Genomic DNA, 16,722 nt, shown 5'->3' on the forward strand with positions numbered 1-16,722 from the left:
AGAATCACACATGAGAGCATTAGAGTTTCTTTGGAGAAGGAAGGAAAAATAGTAGGTAAGTTAAAAGTTTGTGCATTTGGGCAATTGTGGGGTACTTCCAAAAGCAGGTTGGCAGATGCCAAAAGTAATGCCACATCTTTGGGCTGAGGTTAGCAGTATTAGATGCCACCTGTATTAGGGGTTAAGAGGGTCTTCGTGGACTGGCCAGGGACTATATCAGCACTCAGAACATTGTTTTTATGAGATAAAGAAAACTTTCCAAATGACATCACAGAAATGAGCACAACTTGTTCATAAAGTGGGACCGTCTGTGGGTAATGATGTGAATAATTATTTTTAATGATATGAGTGATTATTAGGAGCCAGTGAATGTGGAAGATGAGAAAATGTGTTAAGCGAAAAAGATTTTAGGTCTGGTGTGGCTTTCTTTCCCTTGTAGATGCATTTATATTATTCTTTCCCTAAAAAAAAATTTTCTAATAGTGATATTTCATCTTTAGGAGCAGAAATTGGATTAGACATTTTTCAAAAACCTTTTTGTACATAAATGCTTCCTTTTGGGCTTATTGGTTAATTATGTGTTTACACAAAGCAGTCATTAGATCGGCTGTGTTTGCAAACTATGGCAAGTTGGTGCCTAAGTGTTATTTCAAAGGAGTGGCACCTGTTGTCATTGATCTAAATTTATTGCAAATATGCATTTTTAATTATTTTCAAAATACTGTATTGATTATATATTGGGGTTTTAAAATGTTGTGATTTTTGTGGATGAAGTAATTGCCCTAGAAGATGGGACTAATCAATTCTGGGGGCCCTGTATAGGTTTTTCATTCAGTTATATACTCTGTGCCTGTTGTAGTTATACTCCCTACGAAGACCACAACAGGGCCTCGGGACAACAACAAAATAAAGCAACATATGAAATAAAATCCTGGTCTCCAGCCTAATTAGGGGGAGAGAGAGAGAGAGGTCAAGAAAGCAAATATCAAAGTGTTTACCCAATAATAAGATTTCTTATGTGAAAAAAATTGCAGTCTATTTGGATTTCTCTATATTTTTCCTGGTTAGAATTTCGTTTTTACTATGTGTGAATTTTGAGTCACTCTTGACAAAGATAATTAGAATGATCTCATTTGCGTTGTGGAATTCTAAATAGAGGTGAAATAGAAGGCGTAATGGGAATGGATATTCTTGTAGTAAGTCCTTGTGAGAACTTAAGGATGCTGAGGCCTGGAATTGCACTGCCAGGTCTGTCAGGAGAAAGAGCCGCTGATTCCCTAATTTTCCCCTTTATTCTCTACTGGTTCAAGAGTGAGTTTGTGTGACCCCTCCTACGGGAAAGCTCCCTGAGCCTCTTAATAGCACTTGTAATAATGCATCTATCACCTGTCTGGTAATAATGTGTTTAGATTTCTGTCTCACCCTGTGGACTGTAATATCATAGCAAGAAGGGAACGTGTCTTATCTTGAAACGGCCAGCACCTACCATAGTGTCTGGCTCATCACTGATACTTGATAAATTTAGTTTCTTCCTTTAGTTATTCCCCTTCCTCTGCCCTCAGATAAGTTGGTGTTTTGTAGGGTAAGGTAGAAGGAAGGATGAGGCAGTTGGATTTTAATCTGTAGGCAAAGAGAACTATTAAATTTTAACTTGTGGTCAAGGAGAGGTATTAAATGGTTTGAACAGGAACATCACATAAGCTAAGGGGTGTTGAAGGACGTTCAACACAAATCGAAGTAGCGCGATGCTTCAAAATGGCTACATTCGCACCTAGTGAAGCTGGTGAGGTAGTGGTGGACAACCATCTCCACTGTGTCATGAATGTTGATGACAATTAAAAATCTGAGCTTCCTCAAACAGCAGTCCATAACACAGCTTATTAATGATTCTTCTACATCAGTGTATAATCTTCATCCCTCAGGCAGCCTTTGGCCAGGAAACTCAACCTCCCACAATACACATGGGTCAATAAAACTTTAAAAATTGCCACACACCATTTAAAAAAATATTTGATGTTATTTATAACTGTTTAACACTTTGCAGGTATTTAAATGCACGTTGGTGTTTTTTACACCTTAAGTAGACGATTAAATGCACAGGAAGGAGGAAAGCATTATATTATTCTGCCTTTCAAAGGAATTAATTGTATCACATCAACAAAGCAATGGGCTTTTTAGGTCAGAAGTTAGACTAATTACATAGGGTTTAATAATACAGTAGCTAATGTTATTGATAAAGCTGGATTTTACCTTCATTTATGCAATGTTTATTGAGTACCAGACCAAGTATTTGTGCACACCACTCTGGCGTGGCCTGTAGCCTTTAGAAAGAGGTTGGCTTCTCTGGGGAAAACTCGGAACAAACACAAGGAGTCAAGTGTACTGGGAAGGTATATGCTAGGGGCTGCCGGAGGCCAGGGAGCTGTGGGGAGCTGATTAATGCTGCTGCCTGGGGGCCACGGGGAGGGTTTCCAGGAAGTTGGCTTCTAGCTCTGCCTGAAGGAGGAGCAGGATGTAGCTTTGCAAAGGCCTTCTGGGCAGAGAGGAGGGGTGAAGGGCAAAGGAGGTGAGAATTGATGAGGCTGGGAATGTGGATTGAGGAGGCTAGATTGTGAGGAGCCTGATTTGAAACTGATGTTACAAGCATGAAATAAATCATATTCCTCATGATATATACTGTTTTTTTTTTCATGTAAAATATATGAATACATGGTTATAGTAGAAATTTTGGAGAAACATTTTAAAGCACAAATAAAGCACTTTTAATTCCAGTCCTTGGAAGTAGTTACTGTCCCAATTCAGCTTTAGTGTCACAGCAAGATGTGTTACTTAGGAATGTGACAGGATCAGCTCTGGATTTGGAATAACATCAGATGAGGGGCCCAACAGGAAGATGGGCTGGTGAGGGGAGGCACAGGAGTGTGCAAGCAGAAGAAATAATTTTCCTTCCACCTTTCTAAGTTCTTCTGGCCAGGCTAATAATCAAATTAACATGAGACAGATTAACAGGAGAAAATGGCCAAAACTTATTACATATGTACATATAGGGATGCCATAAGAATATGAGACCCAAGGATGCATGGGATGGTTGAAGTTTATGTGACCAGTTTTGGACTAAGGAGAGGGATGCAGGGGTGTGGGATTTCAAAGGGAAAGTGGGCAATTCACAGGTAGTTGAGAAAGAGCAAACATGTAAACAAATTCTTGCTGGGCCACCCAGAAACAATGGGACACAGAGGGAGTCCAACAAACCGACTTGCTTGGCTCTTCCTGTCTGTCTCACTTAATTCATGTATGTTGAGATAAATATGCTAAGATGACTAGTTCTCTCCCTTTAAACAGGTTTTTTTTTTTTTTTTAATTTGAAGTCCCCTAGGCAGATAAAGGGGGAAGGTCAAAAGTTCTTTCTGAGTCTTTCATTTCTTAATAACCAGCTTAAAATCAATATCTCGAAAGGCTTATTTGGGGTGGCAAACTGGTCTCCCCTCAATGTAGAATATAGCTTCCTGGAGTGGAAGAGACTCATTGGGGACGTCTGGAATGGACATAGCTACGAAATATGTGGCAGGATTTGGTGATTATTTGAATGTGAGATTGAGGAAGAAGAAGGATAGAATTTCCATGGGCTGGTTCTGTGTCACAGGTGGCACCATGGTCTCTAGCTTGGGCAGATTAGAGAGTGGGGCTAGCAACAGATAGGGAATGAAGGAAGTAAAACTGTTTTAAGAAGGCTAATAGGGTCCATTTCTTTCTCTTTTTTAAAAAAATTAATAACCTTTACTTTTTAGAGCACTTTTAGGTTCATAACAAGTATTGAGTGAAAGATAGAGGTCCCTTGTAGCCCACACCCCCACGTGCACAGCCTCCCCAGCTGTGGGCATCCTCCACCAGACTGGTTCGCTCATTACAGTCACTGAACCTACAGTGACACATCATTGTCACTCCAGGTCCACAGTTAACAAGAGCTTACTTTTGGTGGTGTACATTCTGTGGGTTTGTTCAAATGTGTAATGACACTTAGTTTCACCTAACCTGGAAATCCTCTGTGCTCCGCCTATTTACTCCTCCTTCTCCCCAACTCCTGGCATAGATTCCATTTCTACATCGGAGCATATTGAGTTTAAGGATCTGGAATATGGACATCAGTGGTGGTCAAATTTTAATTTAAAAAAAATCTTTTTTTTTTTTTTTTTTTTTTTAACAAAGGGCCCTTTCATCAAGGGAGCCTTATTAAGTAAGGCAAACGAAGAAGGCTGCTCTGGAGGAAGGTGGCCTCTGCAGAGGGACAGCCTCGTGCTTTGTGTTCCTCTGGCGTCTACCTCCTTCTGCCACTCTTGTTGTTGCGTCTGAGGTTCGCTGACATCTCCAGAATTCTAAAGAACACAGTTTGGAAACTGCATGGCGAGCAAGTCGAGCTCAGAAGAAGGGCCAGGAGTTCCCAGATGCAATGACCTGGAACTCTTGTGCTTTTTTAAGACCCGGTGTTTTTTAATAGGGTTGGGTTTTTTTTGTTGTTGTTTTGTTTGTTTGTTTGTTTTGGGGGGGCTTGTTTGTTTGTTTTGGTCACTTTCCTTGGAGTTAAGCTGCCAGCTTCGATTTTGCTTTGCTATCACTGCACCTGCTAGTAGCATCTTCTCTTCCCTCTCCCAGTTTGCTGCCTTAATTTGATATAAACTTGAAAATCATATAAACATACTTGTTTAAACTGAGCTGAAAACAGTTGTAAATAGATCTGGTGATCTTTTCTGTGTAGACTTGATAACATCTGTTTAGGCAGGTAGAACCCCTGTTTTGCTTGTTGCTTGTTCTCATTATGTTTTGTACAGGTGCAGTTGCTGCATAGTCAGATTTCATACAGTGATCACTCCATTTCTGTCAGGCTCCATTTATCCTCTTACCTTCTTCCTCTTTCTGTCTGATCTTGAGAGTACATAGAAAGTATATATTATGGGCTCAGAAATTTCTACCCACCAGATATACCTAGTGAATAGTAGCAGTTAATGTTGACTAGGAAGAAAATGATTACATAATTTTAATTCCTAGTGAGATGCTAATATGTTGAGATACTTAAGATAATATTTTTTTGATGTGAACATTTACCCTTTTCCCCCCTTCTTTGTCTCTGATCTGTTTCTTGTTTTTCTTTTTTCTTTTTTGGGGAGAGGGACGCCTTTTACTTCTACAATGAGGCATACAGGAGGAATAAGTATTGTTAACACTAAAAAACAATATCCCTGCATTAGCTTAAAGTTTTCAAACTGCTGTTGCATGCATTCTCTCAGTATGAAAGGTAGTGATTAGTGTTTCAGCTTTACACAGAGGAAACAGGATCCAAGTGGTTAATTATCTGAAGGTCACTGTTAGAGATGTTGCTAGGATTCGGACTCACGTCTTCTTCCTGCAAATCCTGTGTTTCATCCATTACATCATGTTGCCTCTTGTTAATGGAAACACTAGTTAACTTGTGAGCCCTTCCAAACTTGAATAATAAAATATTCTATTTGTGGGGTGTTGTGCAGTATTTCCAAGCATATACTGATAATAGGTTGGAATGCTAAAAACTTATGTCATGCTTTTCCCAAAGTAGTGTTGACATTCTCTTATAACAGTGTTATGAGTTGCTTACCCTTAAAATGTCTAATTATGCTCTTAGTATTCAGAATAATACATGGTAGAAAAGATGTAGCATACTACCTTAAATGTGACCCAAAGGATGAGCTGCATTCTTGAGGTTCCATCTTTACTGTTCTAATGTGTATTTTACTTCCCTTTCACTACATTTGGGATAAATAAAGTATCAAACAGGCAATGGAATGATTCCATCTCCAAAAAAAGTGGTAACAATAAAAGATATTTCTCATCTTTTTATTTTAAAAAATAATTCCAGATCTCCACCGAAACTTAAGAAATGATGTCGAGTCAGCATTGGCTTTCTAGCTGAAAAATCACACTATGCGAGTGGCCCAAGGAACCGTATCTCAGGGAATTTAGTGAACATAGACCAGGACCTCCCCAATGGCTTATCAATATGGATTCCAATGACATCAGCTGACCTTAGTGCTGCATAGCATGAGGACAGGCTGCCTAGTATAACTGTCTTGGTTTGGGCAAATATATCTCTTTTAGTTTGGGCCTTTTGTGTGAAATTCAGTATTAATATAAAAAGAAATCAAGCCGTCATGGGAGGCGTTCTATTTTAAATTGAGATTGTGTGTGTATTTTATGCACTGTGGAGATTTTGATAAATTTGTAGGCTTTTATCAGATGAGACTCAAACAATCATTATGTCACTTCCTCTGGGCTACAGTGTACCAAAATTCAGGAATGGTGATAAAAAAGTATATTTTAAACTTCAAATATTCTTGCACTTAGTTGTGTATTGTAAGGTAAATTTGCTTAACCCAGTAATAGTTTAATGCAGTAGAGTCTATTGCATTCATATTTTGGGAGGTATCATAGAGTCATTTTTATGAAAGAATGAATTTCAAATCCATTCCGAGGGATTTGAAGTCAAAGAGATTCTGGAGTATTAGTAGATTCTTACACAACTTTCAATGTGAGATGTGTTAGTGCATGAAAAGAAATTTATATTTCTGCTTTTTTTCAGAATGCTCACAGTTATTGAATTTATGAATGTTTGTTAAATTTAATTATTTGATTTGGCTGAAGGCGTTTTGTAGTTTGCATTATAACAATAACTGATTCCAAGAAAATAAAACTCAATAATATTGATTAATGGTATGTAAAATTGCTCTTGGTTGGTTCTGAGATAGAAAATACATCTCGTTAAAAATAACCTTTCCATATTAGTTCCATATTTTCCCCCTTGTTTCTTAGTGTCGAAGCAAGTGTTATTTTTAAAATAGTACTTTCCTTCTCCCCGCAAACTGCCACTGTTTGGGAAAATTGATATGTTTACGTGAATCAGCATTAAGTGGAAGAAGGACCTGAGAGGCTGGTGGAAAGCCAGGGATGGCACGGGGTGGCACCCTTTGTGGGTGTGGGCCGCTGAAAGGCTATAAGCCATACAGTGGTGCCTGGGGTAGGTGCAGGTTTCACAGCGTTTTATGTTGTCAAGGATTCTAATTTCTTTCAAGCCCTCCACATACTGATGGCACGTTCTTTTCCATCTCAAAATTAGAGTTAAAAAAAAAATCCCTCTAATTTTGACAGAAGGAGACTCTATTTGTAAATTCCTTGGAAGGTGGTGACGAAGCAAATTATTATAACATTTGGAATGAGATTTTTCTTTATTGGGGTAAAATACACATAAAACTTATAATTTTAACCATTTTAAAATATATAATTTAGTTGGATTAAGCACATTCACATTGTTGTGTAACCACAGCCACTCTCCATGTCCAGAACATTTTCATCCTCCCAAACTGTACTCGGTGCCTGTCAGCTCCCCGTTCTCCTTCCTTCCAGGTCCTGGGGATCTTTATCCTACTTTCTGTCTCTGTGAATTTGCCTGTACTAGTTACCTCAGATAAGTGGAATCATACAAAATTTCTTTCTGTGTCTAAGTCCTTTCATTAGCGTCATGTTCTCAAGAATGATCCATGTTGTAGCATGTGTCAGAAGTGTCTGCCTTTTTTTTTTAACTTTTTAAAATGTTTTATTTTTGTTGTTGTTACCAAACATTATCATCATTTAAAAAAAATTTATGTATTTAAATCAGTTCCAAGTATCCAGTACATTGGTTAGACATCTACATAGTTCATAAAACAATCCCCCCAATTGCTCCCTCCCTCCCCTGGCCCTCCACCTAGCCAATATATTAATGCTAACTGCATTCCCTCTGCCGTGCTTCCCATCCCCGTACCCAACTATCAACTACTAATTTGTACTGGAAATGTCTGTCTTTTAAAGGCTGAATAATATTCTGTTGGATGGATAGGCTACATTTTGTTCATGCATTTATCTGTCAACAGACATTTAGGTTTTTCCCACCTTTTGGTGATTATAAATACTGCTGCTACGAACACTGGTGTGCAAGTACCTGAGTTTTCGATTCCTTTGTGTATATGCCTAGGAGTGCACTTACTGGGTCATATAGTAATTCTGCATTTAATTTTCGAGGAGCTGCCAAGCTGTTTTCCTCAATGGCTGAGCCATTTTACATTCCCATCAACAGTGCACAAAGGTTTTAATTTTTTCACATTTTTGCCAGCACTTGTTAGTTTCTATTTTGTTAATAATAGCCATCCTAATGGTGTGAAGTGGTATCTCATTGTGCTTTTGATTTGCATTTCCCTAATGACTAATGACATTGAGCGTCTTTTCCTGTGCTTATTGGCCATGGTATGGCCTCTTTGGAGACACGTATATTCAGGTGCTTTGCCCACTTTTGAATTGGGTTGTTTGTTTTTCTGTTGTTGGGTTGTAGGAGTTCTTTGTATATTCTGAATATGAAACCTTTAATAGATACATGATTTGTGTGGAATGTGGTTTTTAATAGATAGTTTCCAAAATAATTTATATATGTCTTCCGCCTATTTGTCTATGTATATGACTTTTCACATTTAAGAATTAATTTTGTGACATTTCATAACATGTAGTCATGTAAATAAAAGGAATCAAATATTTTTTAAATGCTTTGTTTCTAAAACCCACAAATCTTAGGTCACATTAATTTTAAACAAATCATGGTTAGATTAGAGGACATCTAGCCAGCATAAGAGATAACAGCCCAGCGTGTGATACAACACTCAGTGAGACAGCATTTATTCTGCAAATGAAATTTAAAAGGCCATTTGGCCTTTGTAGCTCTAGAAATTTGAATCATTGAAGAAAAATTAACTGCCATTCATCAGTGTCTGTTTTTTTCCCCTCAGTGTCCTCCTCATTTAAAAGCTTTCCTTTGAGTTGAGAGTTGTAAAACAGATAGATTAGAAATAAAAAAATGTTTAATTGGTTCCAGTGCTGCTTTTGACATATCGATATTTTGATAGTTATTAAAAATTCAGCAGCAACTCATAACTAAAAAACAAAGACATTTTAAAAAGTGTAAGAGCTTTCGAACAAGATAAGGACAATACAGATTTTTAGTCTCATTTATATGTGGTATCTTAAAAAAAAAAGCAAAGAAAAACCCAAACTCATAGGTACAGAGAACAGATTGGTGATAGGGATATAGGCAGAATGGTTGAAGGGGGTCAAAGATACAAAGATACAAACTTAAAGATACAAACTCAAAGTTAAAAATAAATGTCATGGGATATAATGTATAGCATGGATACTATAGTTAATAATACCGTATTTCATATTTGAAAATTGCTAGAAGAGTAGATCTTAAAAGTTCTTATTACAAGAAAAAAAATGTAACTATGTGTGATGATGGATGTTAACTAGACTTATTGTGATCATTTCAAATATATACAAATATTGAATTATTATGTCATACACCTGAAACTAATATAATGTCAATTATACCTCAATTAAAAAAGATTTTTAGGAAGAATAGATTAGAGGAGAGAAAGAGTAGGAATAGAGTAGAATGACCATGAGTCAGGGTTTCTCAGCCTCAGCTCTGCTGGTATTTGGGGCCGGATAATTCTTAGCCATGGGAGGGCCTTTCCTCTGTGTTGCATCCATGACTTCTGCCAGTGGTACCCACTCCCTCCAGCCCAGTAATGGCAATCAAAAATATCTCTAGACATTGCCAACTGATCTCTCGGCGGGCCGAATGACCCCCTCTTCCTTTACTGAGGACTACTGGACTAGGGTCATAAGAGCCTAAGCTGAGTCTAGCAGCTGAATGGTGATAAAAAGATGAAAACAAGTGAAATTTTAAGTAAAGAAAAAGAAGAATATTTCTAATAATTAATGTTTATTAAGCATCTACTATTTTCCAGACACCAGCACTAGGTGACAGTCATTTAACAGAAATAATAATAAATATTTATTAAATGCCTATTTTATGTGAGGGATTAGCACTACGTAGAAGACTAAGAGTCACTGTCCTTAAAGGCTTTGTCTTTTAACAGAGTGGGGTCATACGGACAAGTAAACTACAAACCAAAGTGAAAATAGTAATAGGCACAAGGTACTGGCTGGGGAGAGAGCACTGTCTGGCGACGCTGCAGAGGCCTGTGGTGCCCGAGCTGGATTTGAAGGGTAGCAGTTTGCCCCCTTGAGTGGGTTTTGCGGTGAGGTGGTGAATTGCCCGTGGTGTTTGAGTCTCTGAGTTGAAGACCAATTTGAGGCAAAGTTTTCTCCAGGCTGTCACCTCTGTCCAGGGAATAAAACTCCCAGATCATCATTAAACCCGAGATGACTTCCCTGTGCAACTGTACGTTTTCCCTGAGGTTTGAGTAGAGTGATCAGCACCTGCAAACCCCAGAGCTGTGCAATTTTAGTGACACTTTATGCACTTCACATATTATTTTGAATCATTAGCAGTGCAAGGGGATCAGGAGATGCATATCTAACTCCCATGATAAATCAGACTCTGCCAAATTACGTAGACAACAGCTTGTTGATTTTCAAAAGTTAAATAAAAGGCATATTTGCATTCTCTGGTTAATAGTTTCTTTATTAACCAGTAGGTATATTGTAATGGAACCTAGAAACAGATGGGACCATGTGGCTTAATTTGTGGAGTAGCAATTTATTGCTTAATCTCATAGCAGCAGTATTTGCCATTATGTAAGGAAAATACAATTATTTAGTGGCAACTTACATAATATATATTCAACAGTAGTGATGTTCTTCATATTTCCTTAATTATTTACATTTTTAAAATTTTATATTGAAAGAGAAAGTAATGAGCATCAAAGGAAATTACCAGTGCATTTATCTTCGGTTGCTCCATGTGGTCTCCAGCTCTGCTTTTTCTTCCCCAGCTTCTGTCCCACTAGTGACAGTAGTGTTCAGACTTGCTGAGGTCACTGCCCAGTTATTTTATTTGACTACATGTGATAAAGGTATTTGTTTAACATTTTGTTCAGAATTTTTTTAAAAGGTCAGAATGGTACTTTGGCATTGCAGGGTATGTTTTCTGATATGATTGTAAAATTGCATTAACTTATCAAGAATAATTATTTTTATATACTAAGAGCTGTGGAGACTCTTGAGATAAGATGCAAAAGCTATTTTCCCTCTCAATTCAGAGAAAATGAATCATCGTTATTCAGTCAGTTTCATCTTATCTGATGTTTTGTTTTTGAAAAAAAACATAAAATGTTCAATGTGGTAGTAACTAGATGATTTTTAGTTTTACGCACATTTGAATTACTAAAGACTGACTCCCATACCAGAGTGGCTGCTGCTGCTCGTGCCTCCTGCTAGAAAAGTTTTGAGAGTCCTTTGGCCCTGGAGCCAAGGCCTGACCCACTTCTCTCCTTGCCATTTCAGCTCTTCATTGGTGGGAACCGTCCAACCATGGCCTCCTCATCCTCTCCTTGCCTCTTCTCCTTCTACTCCACCCTTTCCTCTGACTTTTCTCAGGAGCCCATTCATCCATTTAGCAAATATTAAACACCTACTGTATGCTAGGCTCTATTCTATGTGTTGGGGTACCAGTGAATAAAAGGACAAAAATCCATGTCCCGATAAGCCTATGTTGTGATGGAGAAAAAGAGACAATAAACAATAAAAATAATAAAATATTTGAAAAGAAAGAACAAAGTTGGAAGGCTCACACTTCCCAGTTTTAAAACTTACTACAGTAATAAAAACAGTGAGTTACTTGGCAATAGGATATACATACAGATCAATGGCATAGAATTCGAAGTCCAGAAGTAAACCCAAATATCTGTGGCCAATTGAGTTTTAACAAATGTGTTAAGATTATTCCGTGAAGAAAGAATAGTCTCTTCAACAAATAAACGGCGCTGGGACAACTGTGTGGTCTCATGCAAAATAATGAAGTTGAACCCCTATCTCATACCATATATAAAAATTAACCAAAAAGTGATCAATGACCTAAAAATAAATGCTACATTCATAAAATTCTCAGAAGAAAGCATAGGGGTGAATCTTTATAACCTTGGATTTGGCAGTGGTTCTTAGATATGACAAAGACCATGAGTAACAAAAGAAAAAGTAAGTTAGATGTTATCAAAATGAAAAACTTCTGGGTATCAAAGAGCATTATCATGAAAGTAAAAAGGCATATAGAAAAGGGGAAGTATTTGCAAATCATCTATCTTACCATTTACATATTTAGAATATATAAAGAACTCTCACAGTGCAGCACAAAAAGACAATGGAGTTTAAAAATGGGCAAAAGATTGGAATAGACATTTTTCCAAAGAAGATATACAAGTAGTCAACAAGCATATAAAAAGATGCTCAACACCATTAGTCATTAGGAGACAGCACTTCACACTACTGGGGTGGCTATAATAAGAAACAAGCAAACAAACAACAGAAAATAAAGTTTGGTGAGGATGTTGAGAAACTGCAACTAATGTATTTCTGTTGAGAATGTAAAATGGTTCAGCTGCTGTGGAAAACAGCTTGGCAGTTTCTCAAAATGTTAAAACTATGTGACCCAATAGTTACACTCCTAGGTATATACTCGAAAAAAACTGAAAAAGGGACCCAAACAAATGCCTGTACACAAGTGTTCATGGCAGCACTGTTCACGATAGCCTAAAGAGGGAAATGGCCCAGACGTTCAACGGTTGAATTAATGAACAGATTGTCGTGTGAATACACACAGGCACGCACACAATGAAATACTAGTCAGCCCTAAAAAAGAATGAAATGCTGATACATGTTACAGTGGGGATGAACCTAGAGAACATTATGTTATGCTAAGTGAAGAAGGCAGATACAAAAGGTCACATACTGTGTGATTCTATTGATATGTCCAGAACAGGTGATCCATAGAAATAGAATGTGGACTGGTGGTTGCCAGGCGGCAGGGGTGAAGGGGAGCAAGAGCAGGGCATAGAGGAAAACTGCTGAATGGTATGGGGTTTTATTGGAGAGGCAGAAACATTTGGAACTAGATAGAGGTGGTGGTACAGCATTGAGTATCCTAAATACCACTACTGAATTGTTCACTACTGAAGTGGATGATTTCATGTAATGTGAATTTCACCTTAATAAATTTTTTTTAAAGTAAAATATATGGTATATTAACGGTAAATCCACTTGGGAAAAATAAAACAGAAAAAGGCGGTAAGAAGAAGGGGCGGGGGTTGCGATTTAAAATAAGGTGGTCAGGGGAGGCTTTGTGGAGATGACACTCGAGTGAAGTTCTGAAGAGGATGAGTGAGGCAGCCAATGTGTGTGCCCGCAGGAGGAGTAGGGAAGAAACAGAAATTCCCTGAGGGAGTCGCAGGCCTGATGTGTCCAAGAGGAAGGAAGGAGGCAGTCGGGTGGGTTAGAGAGAGCGAGGGGAGAGTAGAAAGAAGAGAGGTCTAGGGCAATAACGGGTGAATGCTCAAGTAAGCGTCACCCTAACATGTCACTGGGGTGGGGAAATAGTGGCGCAGGGCCTTGAAGACCATTGAAAGGACTTTAGCTTTTACTTAGAGCGAATAAAACCATTTGGAAGGTTTTGAGCAGAGAACGATCATGAAGTTGATTTATGTTTTAATAGGGTCAACAAGGGTGCTGTGTTATGTAAGAATAGACAAAGAAGCAAGTGAAAAAGCAGGGAGACCAGTTAGAAGGTTATATTAATAATCCAAGAAAACCTTTTTGTTTGGCTTCTGCTTTTTGCATACTGTACAATCTCATCCAAATTATAGTTTCCTTTTCTCCTTAAATGCTCCTAAATTTGGAACTTTATCCCTGTAGTTCAGCCCTGCCCTCTGAGCTCTGGATCCTGTATCTAACTGCTGACTGAATTCCACTTTGATAACATGCTTTCCCCAACCCTCCACCCACCTTACCACCTCAGACTCAGTATATTCAGAATAGACTTTACCGCATCTGTCTCACCCCCAACTCTAATTCCTCCTGAATTTACCATTTTGATGAATGGCATACCAACCCCCAGGTGCCCCATAAATTTTGGCTCTTCCTAGTCTCATCCTAACAATCAAAATTTTTTAATATTCTAAATTTTTTACTTTTTCAGGTAAATTTCAAAATCACTTTGTCGATTTATACAAAAAATACTACTGGGAATTTGGTCAAAATGCCATGGAATCTGTAGATTGATTTGGGGAGAATTAAAATCTTAACAATAATGAGTCTACAAATTCGTGAACATGATATAAATTTCTCCATTTAATTTATGTCCACAGTGTTTTGCAGTTTTCATCATAGAGTTCTTGTTCATTCTTATTTGGTGTTTAATTTATTCCTGAGTGTCTTACGGTTTTTGATGGTATTGTAAATATTTTTATTTTGTTTTCCACTTGTTTGCTAGTCAATGAGACTATAATTATTTTTGTACATTTCTCTTGTGTCCTGCAACTTGATGAATTCACTAATTAGTTTTAATAGTTTTTTTTTTTTTTGATTCCTTGGGATTTCCTTTGTTATCCTTTCTGTTGTCTTTGAGTACAGTTTTACATCTTTTTTTATAAGCTTTATGCTGAATTTTTTTTTGCTCTGTTGCAGTGTGTAGGATATAAAATATGATGATGAACAGAAATGGTGAGTGTGGATTTTCTTGCTTTGTTTATAATCTCAGTGGAAAGTATTGAGAATTTCACCACTAATTCTCATGTGATCTTTTAAAGATTGTGGAACTTTTCCTTCTATTTCTAGTTTATTGAGAGTTGATAATATTTACAAACTCATGAGTGGATAGTGGTTTCTGTCAAATCCGTTTTCTGTATCTATTAAGATGATAATATAGTATTTCTCCTTTATTCTGTTAATGTGGTGAAACATGTTTTATTTATTTTCAAATGTAATACCAATCTTGCATTTCTGTAATAAGGCCCACTTGTCATGAGGTACTAACCCTTTTTATACTGCTGGATGTGATTTGCTAATGTGTGTTAAGGATGTTTACATCTATGCTTATTAGTAAAATTTGTCTGTGATTTCTTATAATATCCTTATCGGATTTTTATATCATGATTATGCTGGCCTCATTAAATGAGTTGGGAAGTCTTCCCTCCTCCTTGATGTTCTGAAGAGTTTGTGTATTATTACTTTTTTAAAATGTTTGATAGAATTCATCAATGAAGCCATCTAGACTTGGTGATCTCTTCTAAAGCAAGATTTAATCGTGAATTTAATTTCTTTAACAGATATAAGTTCAGATTTTCCTTTTTTAAGCCATAGGACATTTCCATCACTTCAGAATGGTCCCACTAGTGAACTTTAGATAAATAACTTTGTAAGTTGGGGTCTGTATGAATTGAGCAATTATAACTAAAACTGCAAATGTAATATATCTTTTCTACCCAATAATGTATTAATTTTATTTCATTAACATTTATCAAAATTAGAATTTTTATTCTATTTTTATTATAAGCAGGTTATCAATTTTTGCATTTTTTTATTATTTAAGGAAAAATTTGCTTTAGAATTTCTTCTCAAGATATCCCCCATTTCTTAAGTTGATGCCAGTTTTCGAACAGATGTGAATATATTTTAGATTTCCTACACGGTGGTAGATTCTTCTGAATGGCAGGTTGAGCTTAAGCAGAGAACAGCTTTGTCGTAATAGGGAATACTATGCAGCAGTTAAAAAGAATGAAGTAGATTTATATAATATTAACATATAAAATACTCCCCGAACAAGTTGCAGAATGATTCAATATTTTTTAAAAATTTGAACTAATGCTATATTTTTGTGAAGACCTATCTGTGTAGAAATATGCAGAGTAAAATATCTAAAAGTAAGGCAGCATTTGTAACAATAGTTACACCAGGATGTACATGAGGGTTTGGGAATTGTGGTTGATGATCAGATGAAATTTAACCTTATCTATAATTTCAAAATTTTTATAAGAATAATAGCTTAATGTAGAACTTACATATTTAGAACTATAAAGTGCCCTAACAGATTTATGGTTTGTTTGTTTGTTTGTTTGTTTGAGCAGTTACTGTGAAACTCTTGAAAAACCAACTTGTAAAATATACCAGGAGTGCTCTAAATCTGGTTTTTTTTTTCAAATTATGGCACAAGAAAGTATTGCAAGTAAATTAAAAATGCAACTTAGAACTAAAATTCAAAGTTGAATATTATTCTGCTTACCACAAAACTTTAAAAACAAAATATTTAATAACATGAAAATGCTTACAATATATCATACATTGAAATAGGCAGAATATAAGACATATCTATAAACTAATCCTATTTTTTAAGTATATGTTTATTTAGAAAAAAAGATTTAAAAATTCACAAAAAATGTCAGTAGTGATCATCTCTGTGTAGAAGAACAGAGCCTTCTTTTTAGGAACTTTTCCATATTTTTCTAGCTTTTTCTTTTTCACGAACACAAATTATTTTTAAAATCCAGGGGAGAATTAAAGAATTTAATTTCCGTTGCAATTAAAGAAAAATGGAAGGAAGAAAGAAAAGTAAGAAAGTCTGGGCAGGGCAGAGAAGGAATGAGAAAATAGGAAATTCTTAGCATTTGCGAACATGCTACAGGGAGTTCTGGTATTTTTAAATGAGAATGTTAGATATGTGTTTTAGAAACCTGGCAATTTGTAGAAGAGATTTCGGAGGGATGGAAGGAGAGGACGAGATGGTTTTGAATGATGTTTAGAAAGTAAAAAAATCCACAGGATTGTTAACAGATTGGTTAGGAGTGGAATGGGGGAAGGAAGGAGAGGTTTGTTTTCTCTGTT

General features: G+C 36.7%; 1 protein-coding gene across 8 annotated transcripts in view; it reads left to right on the plus strand.

Annotated features, from left to right (window-relative positions):
• SMAD9 (SMAD family member 9) overlaps positions 1 to 16,722 on the plus strand; it is a 69,716-nt gene that overhangs the window by 6,062 nt on the left and 46,932 nt on the right. For 6 of the 8 annotated variants that reach the window (XR_003047437.1, XM_025049517.1, XM_025049521.1 and 3 more), the window contains one exon: positions 3 to 55. The exons of the other annotated variants lie outside the window; for them this stretch is intronic. The gene's annotated coding sequence lies outside the window, so the exon portion shown is untranslated. The remainder of the gene's footprint in view (positions 1 to 2; positions 56 to 16,722) is intronic. 8 annotated transcript variants of the gene reach the window in all.

This window comes from Pteropus alecto, unplaced genomic scaffold (genome assembly GCF_000325575.1).
Source record: "Pteropus alecto unplaced genomic scaffold, ASM32557v1 scaffold16, whole genome shotgun sequence".
Classification (NCBI taxonomy): domain Eukaryota; kingdom Metazoa; phylum Chordata; class Mammalia; order Chiroptera; family Pteropodidae; genus Pteropus; species Pteropus alecto.